The 15497-nt window shown below is 33.2% G+C and overlaps 1 pseudogene; it reads left to right on the top strand.

The window, feature by feature from the left end:
* The first annotated feature begins 351 nt into the window (after positions 1-351).
* The window catches only part of LOC101137464 (TAR DNA-binding protein 43-like), an 82972-nt pseudogene continuing 67826 nt past the window's right edge, over positions 352-15497 (top strand).

The following is a 15497-nucleotide window of genomic DNA, read 5'->3' as shown; positions in this document are numbered from 1 at the left end:
CTGCATTAGCCCCAGCTGAAAGCAGAGGAATCTTAACTCTTGATGTATACAGCAGAAAAGGGACAATGTATATCAGCCGTATGGGTCAGAGACAAAAGGGAAGAGTGGACAAAAGTCTCTGAATACAAGCAGACCAATAAAGTCAAAACATGATTGAGGTGTCAAAAGATCTTTGAAAGACAATAGGGTTAAAGGGTGAGGGACATGGAAAATGATGTCCTGAATCTAGGGTACTATTCTATCTAAAACTGAAATAATAGTGAGATCATGTAAAGAGTCTGCACTCAGTGCCCACCTTTGAGTGCCATATGTCTAAATTTACAGAGAAATTAAATCCCCATGTGTTGGTGCATGGGTGGACAAGGCAATGGACCAAGAAGCAAGACAAGTTTCCACAGAGGGACACAGCTCGAGTGGGGGGCAGAATGCGGGGGAGCACAGCACAACAGTGGGCTTTACAAAGGTGATATGGATGCTTAAAATGAAGGAAAAAGTGTACAAAGGGAAGGTGGGGACACAATATAGAGAACACTAGTGGCGCTCTGGTTGACAAGAGACTGAAATCATATGTTTGAACAGCTGTTATTAGTAAGAAAAAGTAAAGATCTCCAGACATTGCACAGCCTGGACTTAAACCCTGCCACCCTCACAAGCCTCCCATCAGGAAGGGCCATGGTGGCCTAGATCTACTTGGTGTGGACTTTGAAGTCTTCCCACCTCTGCCTGTCACCTGTCAGGATGAACTGAGAAATCAGCCAGAGGGAGCAAATTCACAGAGGCTGAGGGGAATTGTTCTGGAGATTTACAAGCAAGTGAAAGAAAACGAGGAAAGGAAAAAACCTCAGTGATGAAAAATAGAATCTCTAGCCTTAAAGTGGTGAAGTTTTTCTTACCTGGTGATTCAGTCTACCAGTCCTACCTGCTGTGGTTACCAATGTATGTTGTCCGTGGGCCGGTTCAGGTTCTTGACTTCGCCTCACAAAAAGAATTTCAGAGTGAGTCCAGAGTGAGAATAGGCAAAGAAGCTTACTACAAAGTGAAAGTACACTCTGATAGCTGGGTCAGAGCAGGCTGCTAGAGAATGGGTAGCACTATTTGGTACTGGGGAAACTCCTTTTTTTTTACTTGATTTTTCCTGAAGGCACCAGAATGAGCGTTGTTGTTAAGCATGTTGTGGGTGGTCTTCTGGCGCCACATGTACGGTCACTGCACATGCTAGTATATACATCACATGTCTCATTAGTATGTTAACTCTCCACCCACAGGTATGTTTTTACTATTATAATGACCAAAGTTCACCATAAGGACATGGTTCTTTGCTACTATGGATGCTTAGCTTTTAGGACTTTCCCTCCATCAGCCTTTCCTCCTTTGACAAGGAAGTTGCCAACTACAAGTGACCACAGACATCTGCCCTAGACCCTTTCTGGAACATACGTTTCTGACTGGAGGCATTGTGCTCATTTGTTTGACCTCATTTGTATTGCTCTTATCCACCAGCAAGTAATCATGCCCCACACCCTCTCTAACTGCCTGCCTCAGTTGTAGTAGGCAAAAGGAGAAAGATGATGATGACTTAACCAGGAGAGGTGTAGGGAGGAAAGAAAGAAAAGATGTCTTATATTTTAAAATATTTTTTGTGTCTTTAAATAACAATGTTACCACATTAAAGGAAATTTAATCATTATCAGAAATGAGGACAGAGGTTTTACTGATGTGAGTCCAGAGAGATCCTCTCAACACTAAATGGACAGCTCCTAACCATGCCTAGGAGCAAGAGAAGGAGATTTTGTGGAGACTACTACCTGCATGAATTCTGGAAGCATTCTACACCCAGAGTAGAAAAGAAATACAACTGAAAATTCATGAACCTATTCATTCAGATATGAAAAACTGAGAAGTAGGAAAAATAGATGTTATGTTTGTAAACACTGTTGGTGACTTTTTCTTTCCCAGTTTTCTCCAATATTTTGAATAGTTTAGGAAAATAAACAGAATGAACAAGGACGTTGATAAAAATTTGACTTGTTTAATAAACATATCAAATTTTAGATATTTTCAATTGAGTTTCGTATCAATTCTCTTATGCAACTACCTAATACCAAATCCATTCAAATTATGAGATTTAGCTTTCATTTGTATTTCATAGGAATTTTCTGAATAACACTAAAAGCTTTTAACTTGGCTAGTGGTCAACAAGTCCACCGTCATGTTTATTTAGGCAGATTTCCTTCTTGCATCAATTAAATAAAAAAAATATGAAATTACCTGGAACTCACTGATTACTGTTAGTGTGTATGCATGACTGTATTGGAATACTTCTTTCGATAAGCCTTTCTATAGTAAGATTTAATTTGGCTCCAAATCAGGACAAAGCCTTTAGGAAAGCTGTTAAGTTTTTAAGGGAGGTTTTTCCCTTTTCAATTTGATAATTACACATTAAAGAAAAAAAGCTCCAAGTGCTTCCACATTACTTTTTCCTGGCAATGGACGATGTTAGCTGTTTCTCAGGGGTGCTGTTGTGCTCTTTTTACTGGAGCACTTTAAATGATAAAAACACAATAACAGGCTCAAAGCAAAGACCAACCTCACCAATTCTCTGAACATATTACAATGTTAAAGACTCAGATGAAGAAAGAAACCCCTCTAGATCTAACTTCTCAAGTGAACTGCTCTCTGAGATATTGGCCCTAGGGACACTACCCTTATCTTATATTTCGATCCGATGTCAATGTTAAATGTGCAACGCCCTTGGGATATGATCAATCTAAATAATAGCCCCTGTGGGTTGAAAGAGGTTGGATACCTGCTTCATTTACAGTCTGTGCTCAGTATATGATTGTTTCATTACAGTCCCCTGACTATTCCCTGTTGTAATATTAGCTGCCTAAGGATGGCTTTTTTCCAGACAGAAGCTAAGAACAAGTTCAAAGCCAGCTACTCTTACAATATTCAAGTATAATATTCAGCACAGTCTTTAGGCTGATTTTAGAGAGTGGTAAAGAAAGTACCTATGATGCCAGCCTTTATTTGTTCTCCAGTTTTGATCACATAAGAAAAATATAAAGCATTGCTAAAGTAGGAGAGGAGATTAAAAAATATACCATTTATTTGGGTTAGAATTACTCAGAAAAAAATTAAAAATGTTAGGACTTTCAGTTTCGGGGGGAACTAATACAAGAAATATATTCATAAAATATCTTCCAAATCCATATAGGAAAAAAATGAGAAAATTATGAGTCTTAATTAACAAAGGAAAGAAATAATTTGGAAATTATAAATAAAATTGCTTATCAAGCTGGAAATAATTCTGGAAAAGATTTCTGAGGACTTTAAAAAAATACATCCCCATATGTTGGTAGAAGAAAATACTCTAGCACCTGTTTCTGAGAATTATCCTCATAATTTATGTGAAAATATAGCCAGTTAATAGATGATTAATGAAAGTCCCTATTATTTCACCAATTTTATAATTGCCAGTGGCATAATGTCAACTTCTCTAAAAATTTTACATGATAATTTTTTCATTTGCTTCATTAAAGTCTTTTATTGGGACTCTACCATACCACTTGTGTTTATGGTAGGTAAAACCCAAAATAAAATGTTCAGAGTTTATTGACTAAATTATTACTGGCCTGAGGAAATGGTCTCTACTTGTTTCTTCTAAAACTTACTCATGGAAGGGTTAAATAGAAGACCTACCAGAGGCATTTTCGTATGTTAATAGAAAAAAAATAACTATTTAATTCACTTATAAATCTAAAAATTAAAATAAAAATCTGGAAATATCCCTGGAATGGATATTATCTTCTTTTCTTGTTATGATAAATCGTATAAAATACATTTTATCATTTGAAGAAATATTTTTTAAAAAGATTATCTCTGAATGCACATAATAACATGATTGTCTTACTACATTTTCAATCACCTACTATCTCAATAAAGTTAGAGAAAGACATTGTGTAAGTCATAATTTTCTGTCCTTGCCGATTGCTCATGTAGTCAAATCTTCTGTTGAGTGATGAGAGCTACTGTGTGAAGGTTCCCTGCAGCACAGAAGAGGCCATAGAAGTGTTCTCAACACCTTTTTTTCATTGGCTGATGAGGGTGTCACAGCAGTACTCAAGGTCTAGCAACTACCAAAAAAAATTTATATATAAAATAATATATATAATATATATATTATATATACATACACACACACGCTCACACACACACACACACACACACATATATATCCCTCCCTCTAGTTATACACTGTGGGATTCCATTTCTTCCTATGTCTTTAGGTCTGAAGCATACATGGTCATAATCAACTACAAGAAGTTAATCTTGAGTGAGGAAGGAAACACAGTGAATTTTATTGATGGTTAATCAAAGAAAGCTTCAAAGAGGAACTGATGTTTTACTTGAGACTTAAAAATAGTTTATTCTACACCAAGTAAAAAAGAGTGTAAGTGCATTTTAAAAAATTAAACTAAAAGTTATTTTGTATTATTACTTTGTATTATCTGTAGATTCACAGATTCTGCATTTTAAAAAATTAAACTAAAAGTTATTTTTTATTATTATTTTGTGTTATCTGGAGATTCACATGAAGCTGTAAGAAATAACAAAGAGATTCCATTTACCTTTATCCAGGTTCCCCAGATGTCAACATCTTTAAAACTATAAAACCCTGTGAACAGAATATTGGCATTAATATAGGCAAGATAGTGACAAATTCCATCATCAGAAGGATCCCTCATCTTGTAGTGTTACAGCCACACCCACTTCTTTCTCACTTCTACTTCCTCTGTAACTGGCAACCGTTAATCTGTTTTTCATTTCTATAGTCTTGTCATTTTGAGAATGTTTTATAAATACACCTTATCAAAGTACATCCTTCAATTTTTTTCACTCAGCATAATTCTCTGAAGATTGGTCTAAATTGTGTTTTATATCAATAATTTCTTCATTTTTATTGCAAGTAGTATTCCATTGCATTTATGTGTACTAGTTTGTTTCCCTACTCACCTGTTCAAGGATATCTGGGTTGTTTTCAGTGTGGAGCTATCACGAGTAAGGATGCTGTGAACATTGATGTATAGGTTTTTATGTTAACATAACTTTTCATTTCTCTGGGATAAATGCCCAGGAATGCAATCTCTGAGTCATATGCTAGTTGCATGTTTAGCTTAGTTTTAAGATACAGCCAAATTGTTTTACAGAGTGGTTATATTATTTTACCTTCTCACCATAAATACATAAGTGGTCCAGTTGTTTCACATCCTTGTCAGGATTTGGTGTTGTAAATATATATAAATATGTATATATATATTTGCCATTCTGATAAGTGTGTAATCATGTTTTATGGTGATTGTAACTTGCATTTCTCAGTTGACAAATAAAATTGAGTATGAGTTAATGTGTTTGTTTGCCATCTGTATATCTGTATTATTTCTCTCTTTTTATTTTCTGATACTTTGACATCTGGACTTTACTGACCCTGGAAAACTATCCCTCCTAGGGCTAGCCAATTCCTGGAGATGCTAAACACAACCCATCTGAAAGTGTATCTTTCACACCAAACTAACCAATCCAGAGCCTGCCCACTCTACCTTCTCAATTAGGCTTGTAAACTCTGGACTGCTATTATCCTGCTCCAATCACTCCAGGGCCAGGTACTAGACATCTTAAGACAATACCTATATTCCAGAGCCCACTACAATTATTAAGACTAGTCAATTCACCAGCTTACTCTGGCTTGCTCATTCCTTCCCACAGAAACCACAAGAAAAACTCTTGCCAAGTTTTTCCTCTCATTCCCTGTGACTCCTAACAGACCCCACTGCTTGCCAATGTGGCTCTGCGTGTACACTGCGCTTCCTCCTCTTGGGAACTGTGAGTGACAAAATATCTTTTTAGTGATAATCATCTCCTGATATGTTGGCTTCATCATATCTAAGAGTAATAAAATAATTTCTCTTTGTTGAATGTCTCTTTGTGTCTTTTTTTCCATTATCTAGTATTTTTTGTCTTTATTATAGAGTTTATTGTAGAGTTTAGGGAGTTCTCTATGCTAACACGTTGTTGGATATGTGTCAGCTATTATCTCCAAGCTTATAGCTGGCTTGTCTTTTTGTCCTTTTAACAGGGTTTTCATGGAGCAAAACATTTTAATTTTGACAAAGTGCATTTTTTGTTTTTTTTTTCCATTTATTGATTTTGCTTTCAGCGTCAAAGTTAAGAACTCTTTGTCTAGCCATAGGCCTAAAGAATTTTCTCTTACTGTTTCCAGAAAGTTTTATAATTTTACACTTTTTTATTTAGTGTATGGTCTACTATGAGTTAATAAATGTATCATTGCTCTGGCTGTACCTGTTGGAAGGCTGTCATTTCTCCATTCAGCCATTCAGATGGTTTTGCACCTTTGCCAAAAGCCAGTGGGAATATTTGTGCAGGTGTATTTCTTGATTCCCGCTTCTATTCCATTCATCTATCTATCTGTCCATCTAATTTTCCAATAACAAAATACTTGTTTATTTTATGAAATAAACTGCATAAAAAGCTATATAGTATGTGTTTTGGGAATGGGTAGACTGATCCCTCCCACTTTAGTCTCCCTTTATTTCCCCAAATATTTGTTAGCTCTTAAAGTTTTTTCTCTAATTATATGCAAATTAGAATGACTTTGTCTATATCTACAAAAAATCTTGCTGGGATTTTGATGGGAACTGTAGTTTGGTAACATTCTTCATCCAGTTGGGATCAAATCATAACTCTCTGCCTGGCCTTTCCTGATACCACTCAAGCAAGGATGTTAAGGTATCTTTTCACAGCCCAATTAGTGTCAAAGTCCAGGCTCCCCACTCAGCTTTTGCTGATGTGTGGCGGGGTGGGGCCACAGTTTTTCTGTGATGTTTGGGTAGAATAGAGTAGTTAGGTCTTACAATGTTTTGTTTTTATGTTTTATTTTTGTTTCCCTAGGAAACCCCTTTTGCTAGAGAGAACAGGTTTTTGAGGGGGAATATATTTTGTCTGAATTTGTTGGTGTTTCCAGATTGTCAATTTATTCAGCTCCAAGTTTGGAATAAATGAGGCAAAAACCAAACTAAAATAAAAAAATATATAACCTAGAAAATTCATCACCATTTATTTCCTCTCCTTCCCATCCCCCACTATGTTCCTGGCCAGTGTGGCTTTTTTCCTCATCTTTCAGAATCTTATGTTAACTTTCCATATGTCATTCCGGTTTTTTTGGTGGTTCATTTGTTTTGTTTTGTTTTTACACATATGGAAGAATAGGAAAAAGTATGTATAGTCCTTCTTTCTAGAAATGGAAGACACACACATTACAGATAAATTGATAAAGAAAATGTTGTACATACACAAAATGGAGTACTATTCAGCCATAAGAAGAACAACATCCTGTCATTTGCAAAAACATGGATGGAAACAGAGATCATCATAAAAGTGAAATAAGTCAGGCACAGAAAGACAAACTTCGCATCTTCTCATATACTTGTGGGATCTACAAAATAAAACAATTGAACTCATGGAGATAGAGAGTAGAAGAATGATTACCAGAGGCTGGGAAGGGTAGTGGCAGGTGGAGTGGGGAAGGGAGAGAAGTGGGGATAGCTAATGGGTTCTAAAATAGTTAGAAGGAAAGAATAAAAACTAATATTTTATAGGACCACAGGTGATTACAGTCAATAATGATAATGATTTAATTTTACATTTTATAATAACTAAGAGAGTGTAATTGGATTATTTGTAACACAAAGGATAATGCTTGAGGGGATGGATACTCCATTAACTCTAATGTGATTATTATGCATTGCATGCGTATGTCAAAATATATCCTGCACACCATAAATATATACACCTACTATACACCAACAAAAATTAAAAATTAAAATAAAAAGTATGTCTGGTTCTTCTTTCTGGAAATGAAAGTCACACACATTCTGGAGGTTTTAATGTGATATTTTTAAGACTGATAATCTATTTTTACATATGTACTCATTTAACTTTCAAACCTTTCTGAAATGAAATAAATGCTTCAGTCAAATGTGATTATATATTATAATATTCAAATTTTACAGTGCTCTGCCAAAATATCAAATATATGGGTCAAGGAATTACATGAACATATACTTCTGAACTTTTCACATAATGAAAGTACTATTCAAGAAAGAAAGACATGAGATTTAAGGAATAGTAGAATTAACCAAGGAAAGCAATAAAATTAAGTTTTAAAAAATGTCAATAATAATAACTGTGTGTCAGACCTATATTATTTGTTTAAGAATAGAATAGGAAGTTAAATAATTGTATACCCTCCAAATTAAGTCCCTTTTAAAATACTATTATTTATAATTTATATAATTTCAGTATAAAACTGGTGGGATAGTATAATAAATACTTAAATATGTCAAAATTGATAATAGAGTGGCTTCTTTTCCTCTCTTTCTTTGCATATTTGCAGTTTTATTATTACTCACAGAGTATTTTTATGACTATAAGTCCAACTTATCTGTTGTTTTAGATGCATTAGTAAATTTTAGGTATATTGTAATATACGCACAATCCATTAAGTGCTGATTATGGAAGAAATTAGTTCTTTGTAAGCTTTTTAATGAATAAAACATGACCTAGATAAAATTTAAATGAAAAAAAATTTTGGACAAAAATATCTTAAATAATAAAATAGGTAATGGTATTTCAAAATTTATCAAGACTGTAAAGTAATGCCTTAAAAAGGGTAAAATGTAAAGTTAAAGAAGAAATGGAAAATATAATTTGACTCATAATAAAAATGCAAATAGTATTCCCAAACCTAGCACTACCCCACACCTACCAAATTCCTCCTTTTTGAATTTTTTTAGAACATTGATAAACCATGTTTTCTGGAAAAAAAAAAATTCTGCCTTGAAATTTTGCCATGCCATAGAAAATGAAGAAAAATTTAATTACACAATCTACTTTGTTGGATTACCATTGAAAACCTGTTTTGAAAACCAGAGTCATCCATGGGCAATCTGGAGCAAAGTTAAATAATTATATTATGCAGATACAATAGACTTAAATAAGCAAACAGATACCAGATGGCAATAAAAGGGCAATTATCAATAACTCAGCAAGAAAGAAGTCGCCCATATTAATTAAATCTATCAAACCAGTAGGTAGGAAAATAAATAAGTTAATTTGCATGCATCTTTTATTTCCAGATATATAAACATTTAGATAAAACATCCATCTATCTGTCAGTAGGCTTCCTGCATTATTCAAGACTGACATTCTATTGAAACACATTGGCCAGAGGAATGGTTTTTAATTGATTACAAATGAGATGTCAATTTATGGCTACTTATTTTGCTATATTATGACTAGCAGAAGACTATGTGGAACAGAAGATTTTACCGTGGTCAAAAGATAAAGATCTAAATATTCAATATGCTCTTGAAAATCTACAAGTATGAGTAAGACCATGGTAAAACTTCCTGGAAACCAAGTTTTATCTCAATTGAGTATCTACTTACTGTTATTGTCACAGTCTTCATCACAGTAGCAACATAAAAAGAATCAAAATATGACATTTGAACGGCAGTTTTGTGGGATCAAAAAGAAAACCAGTTTTAAAAAGCTCATTTGGCAGCATTTGATTAAATTCAGGCCCATATGTTAGTTTAACCATGTATACCTGACGCTTTTTTGTTATGTTAACAGTAAAATCAGTCTTAGAAAAGTTGTAGAGAAAGATTGAATTTGGATGGTAGCTATACTTTCACACTGACTGCTGTTTAGTTACAAGTTTATTTTCTTGTCATGATCACGGGAATTTTTTTTCATAGAAATACGTTTAATTAACCAAAACAAGTTGAGCTAGAAAGAATATGAATGACCTTATGTCAGACTAGTTAGGCTTAATATGTGGTCATTAATAAGAGAGTGTGTGTAAAGTTAAATAAGCCAGGCACATAAAGACATATTCCTCATGATCTTACACAAACGTGGTATCTTAAAAAATTGATCTTACAGAAGTAGAGAGTTGAAAAATGGTTGCTAGAGTCTGGGATGCATGGAGGGGAAAGGGAAATTAGAAGAGGTTGGACAATAAGCACAAAGTTATAATTAGATAAGAGGAATAAGCTCTAGTGTTTCATTGCACGCTGGGGTGGCTATAATTAGCAATAACATATTGTATATTTCAAAATAGCTAGGAGAAGATTTTGAATGGTCTCAACACAAAGAAATAATAAATTTTTGAGGTGATGGATATCTTAACTACACTAATTTGATCATTCCACATTGTATACATATATTAAAATATTACACTGTACCCTATAAATATGTACAATTATGTTTTAATTAGAAACGAAACCAAACCAAACAAAAAAAGACAGCTTGTATTTATGGCCCAAGAAGCACTATTTGGAAAACTAATTGTCTTTTGCCTGTAATCTAGTATAAAATGATATTTCAAAACCAAAAGTAACCTTGAAGACAAAGAACTTATGACATAGAAAATTAACATTGAACATGATGAGGTCATGGGCTTAAGTTCAATCTAAAATTTGAAAAATGTAAAAGCTGGATTTAATAATGCATGGCCATTTGGATCAACGTTTAACAAATGCCATTGTTTACAACTTACTCTGCCAGTCATTAGGATAAGGTAGTTTCATTTAAATCTTACGTTATGTGGCATATTATGTATTAGTGCAGTTTTTTTTCCTGTCAACTTAGGATTCGGTCTTACTACCTAAGGAGGATGTTCCTTAAGGACTGTCATATAAACATTAAGAGGAATTTTGAAATCTACACAATGATTTAGGTGTTTATCTGCCTAAAATTTGAGACTAACCTTCCTGTAAAAACTTTCTGGATTATTGCAAAGTGGACTTGATCAAGTTAGTTACTTCTTACTTGGAAAATATTTATGGTTACTGAAAAAGATATCTACAAAGTGTATTTGCATTACCCCATTTGATTTCCTCAACATTGCTTTGAGATAAATGAATTGTATTAACCTTGTTAAAACACTCAGAAATGGAGGCTCAAAATTTAGATAATTATCCAAATCTGTCCAACTTGAATGTGATAGGTTTAGGTTTATGCTTAATATTGAAATGACATTTAATGCCTTCCTTTTGAAAACATTTTTATGTTCATATATTTTTAACAGCAGAAAATCAGTATGTTTAATGAAACTTACTATTTATATTATTATTAGTTTAGAAAATACCTCTGTAAATGTTTAAAATAGTATAATTTGTAATCACCAGAAAATACAAACAACCCAAACATCTATCATCTGGCATCTGGTGAGGGTCAGTACAATGTGGGACATTCACATGGTAGAATACTACTCAGAAATGAAAAGAACCGACTACCGGCAAACTCAGCAACATAGATGAATCTTAAATTTAAGCCAAACTCAGAAGTGAAGTGCGAAGGCTACCTATTATATGTTCTATTTACATAAAATTTTGAAAATGTCAAAATTACAGAGACAGAAAAGAAATCAGTAGGTGCCACAGGCTGTTATCGGAGGAATAAATTGACACTAAAGTGGCAGAGAGGAAAGTTTTTAATGGTGATGGAATTATTCTAATTCTTTATTGTTTCAGGCTCCATAATTGTGTACATTTATAATGACTCATATAACTGTGCATCCAAAAAAAGGTAAATTTTAACTGTAAATTCTATTTTGATAAATCTGAATTAAAAATTATATTTGTAAATTTTCTGAGTAGATGAAGATATGCAATTTTGATAATTTTTATATCTAAAGTGGAGAAATACATAATATTTTGATCTAAAAAAAGCCAGCCTCAAACACATTCATTGACATCATTAGCAGATTTTTATTTAGAATTAACTATAGATTTGAAATATATTTTAACACAAGAAGAAATATATCAATTATAAATCTTAGTAAACAAGACAATTTTGAAGTTATTTAAAATTGTGAGTTTACAAAACATTTTTAATTTTTTGATACAAAGTTGGTGTATATATTTATGGAATATGTAGGATATTTTGATACAGGCATACAGTGTATAATAATCACATAATGGTAAATGAGATATCCGTCACCTCAAGCATTTATCCTTCATAAACAATCCAATTATACTCTTTAGTTATTTTAAAATGTACAATTAAATTATTATTTAATATAGTCCCCCTGTTGTGCTGACAAATACAGGGGAAAGGCATCTTGAAAGTTCTACTTGATCATTTTAGTAATGAATAGCTTATAAAATCTATAGGAAAATAAATTTTATTCTGAATCTTTGCTGAATTATTACCCCTTTATGAATCACCTGTGTTTGTCATTGCATACAGTTTCTCAGGGTTTTGATGTTGCCTAACTTTCCAGCCTTATGCATCTTAAGTTCAAATCACTCCCATAAGTGCTATGTTCTCTTTCACTCCTATATCCTATGCTTATTCTTCCTTCTGTCATCCTTATGTCCTCAAAGCTTTCTGGTTAACTTTTATTCATATTTCAAGATTCAACTGATATCATGGACTCTGCAAAATATTATCCTGATGCCTAGTCCCCAATCCAAATAGGGTTCCACTGCATTAGCAAAACATTCTCCTTCAATCAAAATCATATAATGGCTAATTTTTTATCCCTTCACCCACCTACCCAAGATCATGAGCTCAAAGAAATTCGGGACTGTATATTATATTATATTATATTATATTATATTATATTATATTATATTATACATTTATTTTTTTGAGAAGCAGTCTCACTTCATCACCCTGGCTGGATTGCAGTGGCGCAATCTCGGCTCACTGCAACCTCCGCCTCCCGAGATCAAGCGATTCCTCTGCCTCAACCTCCCGAGTAGCTGGGTTTACAGGCATGTGCCGCCACGCCTGGCTAATCATTTGAATTTTTAGTAGAGACGAGGTTTCACCATGTTGGCCAGGCTGGTTTTGAACTCCTGACCTCAAATGATCCACCTGCCTCGGCTTCCCAAAGTGCTGGGATTATGGGCGTGAGCCACTGCGCCCAGCCAGAACGATATTTTCTTTTCATATTTCAGAGGCTAGCTTAGTGCTAATTTTTTAGTTTCATGTTTGTTTAGAAAGATGCGTATCAATGAGCAGTTAAGAGTATGACACAAAAATAATGAGTTTCAAATTGGTGATGCATTGTCTACACCAGAAAGAATAATTGAGATAAGCTGTTCTTTTAGAAAATAGTTCTTAGACAAATATGTAGATTCATAGATATTTATTACATATATAATATCTAAATTAAATGTAAAGAAAATGGTTTAGCAAAAAATTAACTTCAAAGAAAATATTACAGAGTGTTACTAAGATGAGAACCTCACTAGAAATGTCTTAACTAGAGCATTACATTAAAAAAAAAGACTGGTTCCTTTTTTCATACTATATCCACATAAAAGTTTTATGCAGAAGAGATTTGGTTACTAAAGTTTTTGGAATTATTAGAGCTTTAACTTTGAGAACTATTAGGACAATTTCAGAAAGGGAGAGGATAAAAATAAGTAAATAAAGGCTGATTATTTTGAAAGTTTTAAAAAGAAAAGAATTGTACCAATACTGTGGTTGTGAATTACTTTAGCAGTATATCTAACACAAAAATATGTGATACAAGTAGATTAGTGTATTATGATATTTCTGACTTGTTTAATGACTTATAGTTTCTAATTGTGACATGTGCTCCTTTAAGTTGTCTATAGAAAAATGATATTTAATCATGCTTGAATTTTCTACTAACTTTCTCCACTGCCCTATTATCTTTGTCATATTATGGACACGATCTTAAAATGTGTCAATCACTGTACAACTACAGCACCTTTAACTTTAGAGTTATTCTTTTGATACATTCTTCATAAGACTGACATTAATTTCTTCACCCTTGGAGTATTTGAATTCTGAGAAAAAAAGTCAAATATTTACTTTTAAGAAAATATTATGTCATATTATTACCCTTAAATAGAAATCTCAAGATCAAAATAATTTAGAATCTAAGAAAATAATAATATCCTGTCAATGGTAATGTCACCCGCATGCCATCATCAGCGGGAAAGTAAGACAAGTGACCTCCAACAATGGCATAATTATTTTTTTACTACAGTCTATCTTCTGGTCTTTCAGTTTATGAGATTAAAACAATTAATTTATATAAACACAATTGAAGATATTGATATATATAATATCAGAATAACAAATCGGAAATGAGAGATTCTACTCACCATCAGTATGATAAATGTGTACATTCCTCTGTTAATATATTTATGAAAAGGAAAACATTAACTAAGATTGGAGTACATGAGGAAGGATAATTAATAAGTATAATGTTTAATAAAATCTCTAAGACAATAAAGCGGATACTTTAAAATATGTATTGTTCTGCCAATATGGCAAGAGAAAACCTAGATAATGAATATACATGCCAATGGAACTGAACGACCAAAGTTTTATTTGCTAAAGCTGCAAGACTCTCTGGAGAAAGCTTGGATAGGAATAGTCATTATTAAGCTGTGACTCTTCTTTTTTACATTCCACGGTAACTAAGCCCCCTTTATTTTGATAAATGTTCTCTTTATGCATATTGAAATATTTAATCAGATTGGATTCCAATTTTCTTGGAATAGAAACTAATGCTGTCCATTTTATGTAAACATTGAACCAGGCAAGCTATTTGGGAAAAACACTGTGTTTTGTGATATTCCATAGAGCATTGTAGCTAAGGTCATAGATGTCAGGATCAATTAAATCCTTCCTATTTAAAACAATTTAATTGCTGTGTGGATTTCAGCAAATAATCTAACATATTTCATCTTTATTGATGTCATAAGTATAATGAAATAAGAATAGTATCTATATCAGATCACGTTTTTTAAATGGAATGAGATAATGCTTGCCAATGTACGTGGCACATAATAACTCCTGGATAAATATCAGCAATCATTATCATGGACATTGTTAATCTATGCCAGTGAAAGTGTTATTGAATCCCAGAGAGATACTTCGTATCAGACAAACAGACACACCTCATTTTATTAAGCTTTGCTTGTGCTTCACTTTTTTTTAAACAAATTGAACGTTTCTGCAACCTTGTCAATTAAGTCTACAGACAACATGTTTCCACTAACATATATCTACTTCGTGTCTCTGTGTCACATTTGGTATTTCTTACAAAATACTTCAAACTATTATTATTATTATATCTGTTATGGTGATGTGTGATCAGTGATCTTTGATGTTACTATTGCAACTGTTTTGTGGCATCACAAACTGTACCCATGGAAGGCGGTGAACTTAATCCATAAAAGTATGTGGTCTGATTGCTCCACTGTACAGCCATTCTCTGTCTCACTCCCTTTCCTCAGGCTTTCTTATTCCCCGAGAAACAACTATACTAAAATTAGGCCAATTAATAACCCTACAGTGGTCTCTAAGAGTTTAAATGAAAGGAAGAATCACACATCTCTTACTTTAAATGAAAAACTAGA

The sequence above is a fragment of the Gorilla gorilla genome, chromosome 5 (assembly GCF_029281585.2).
Source record: "Gorilla gorilla gorilla isolate KB3781 chromosome 5, NHGRI_mGorGor1-v2.1_pri, whole genome shotgun sequence".
NCBI classification, from domain to species: domain Eukaryota; kingdom Metazoa; phylum Chordata; class Mammalia; order Primates; family Hominidae; genus Gorilla; species Gorilla gorilla.
The sequence above is the reverse complement of the archived record's forward strand: the minus strand, read 5'-3'. Positions and strand labels throughout refer to the sequence as shown.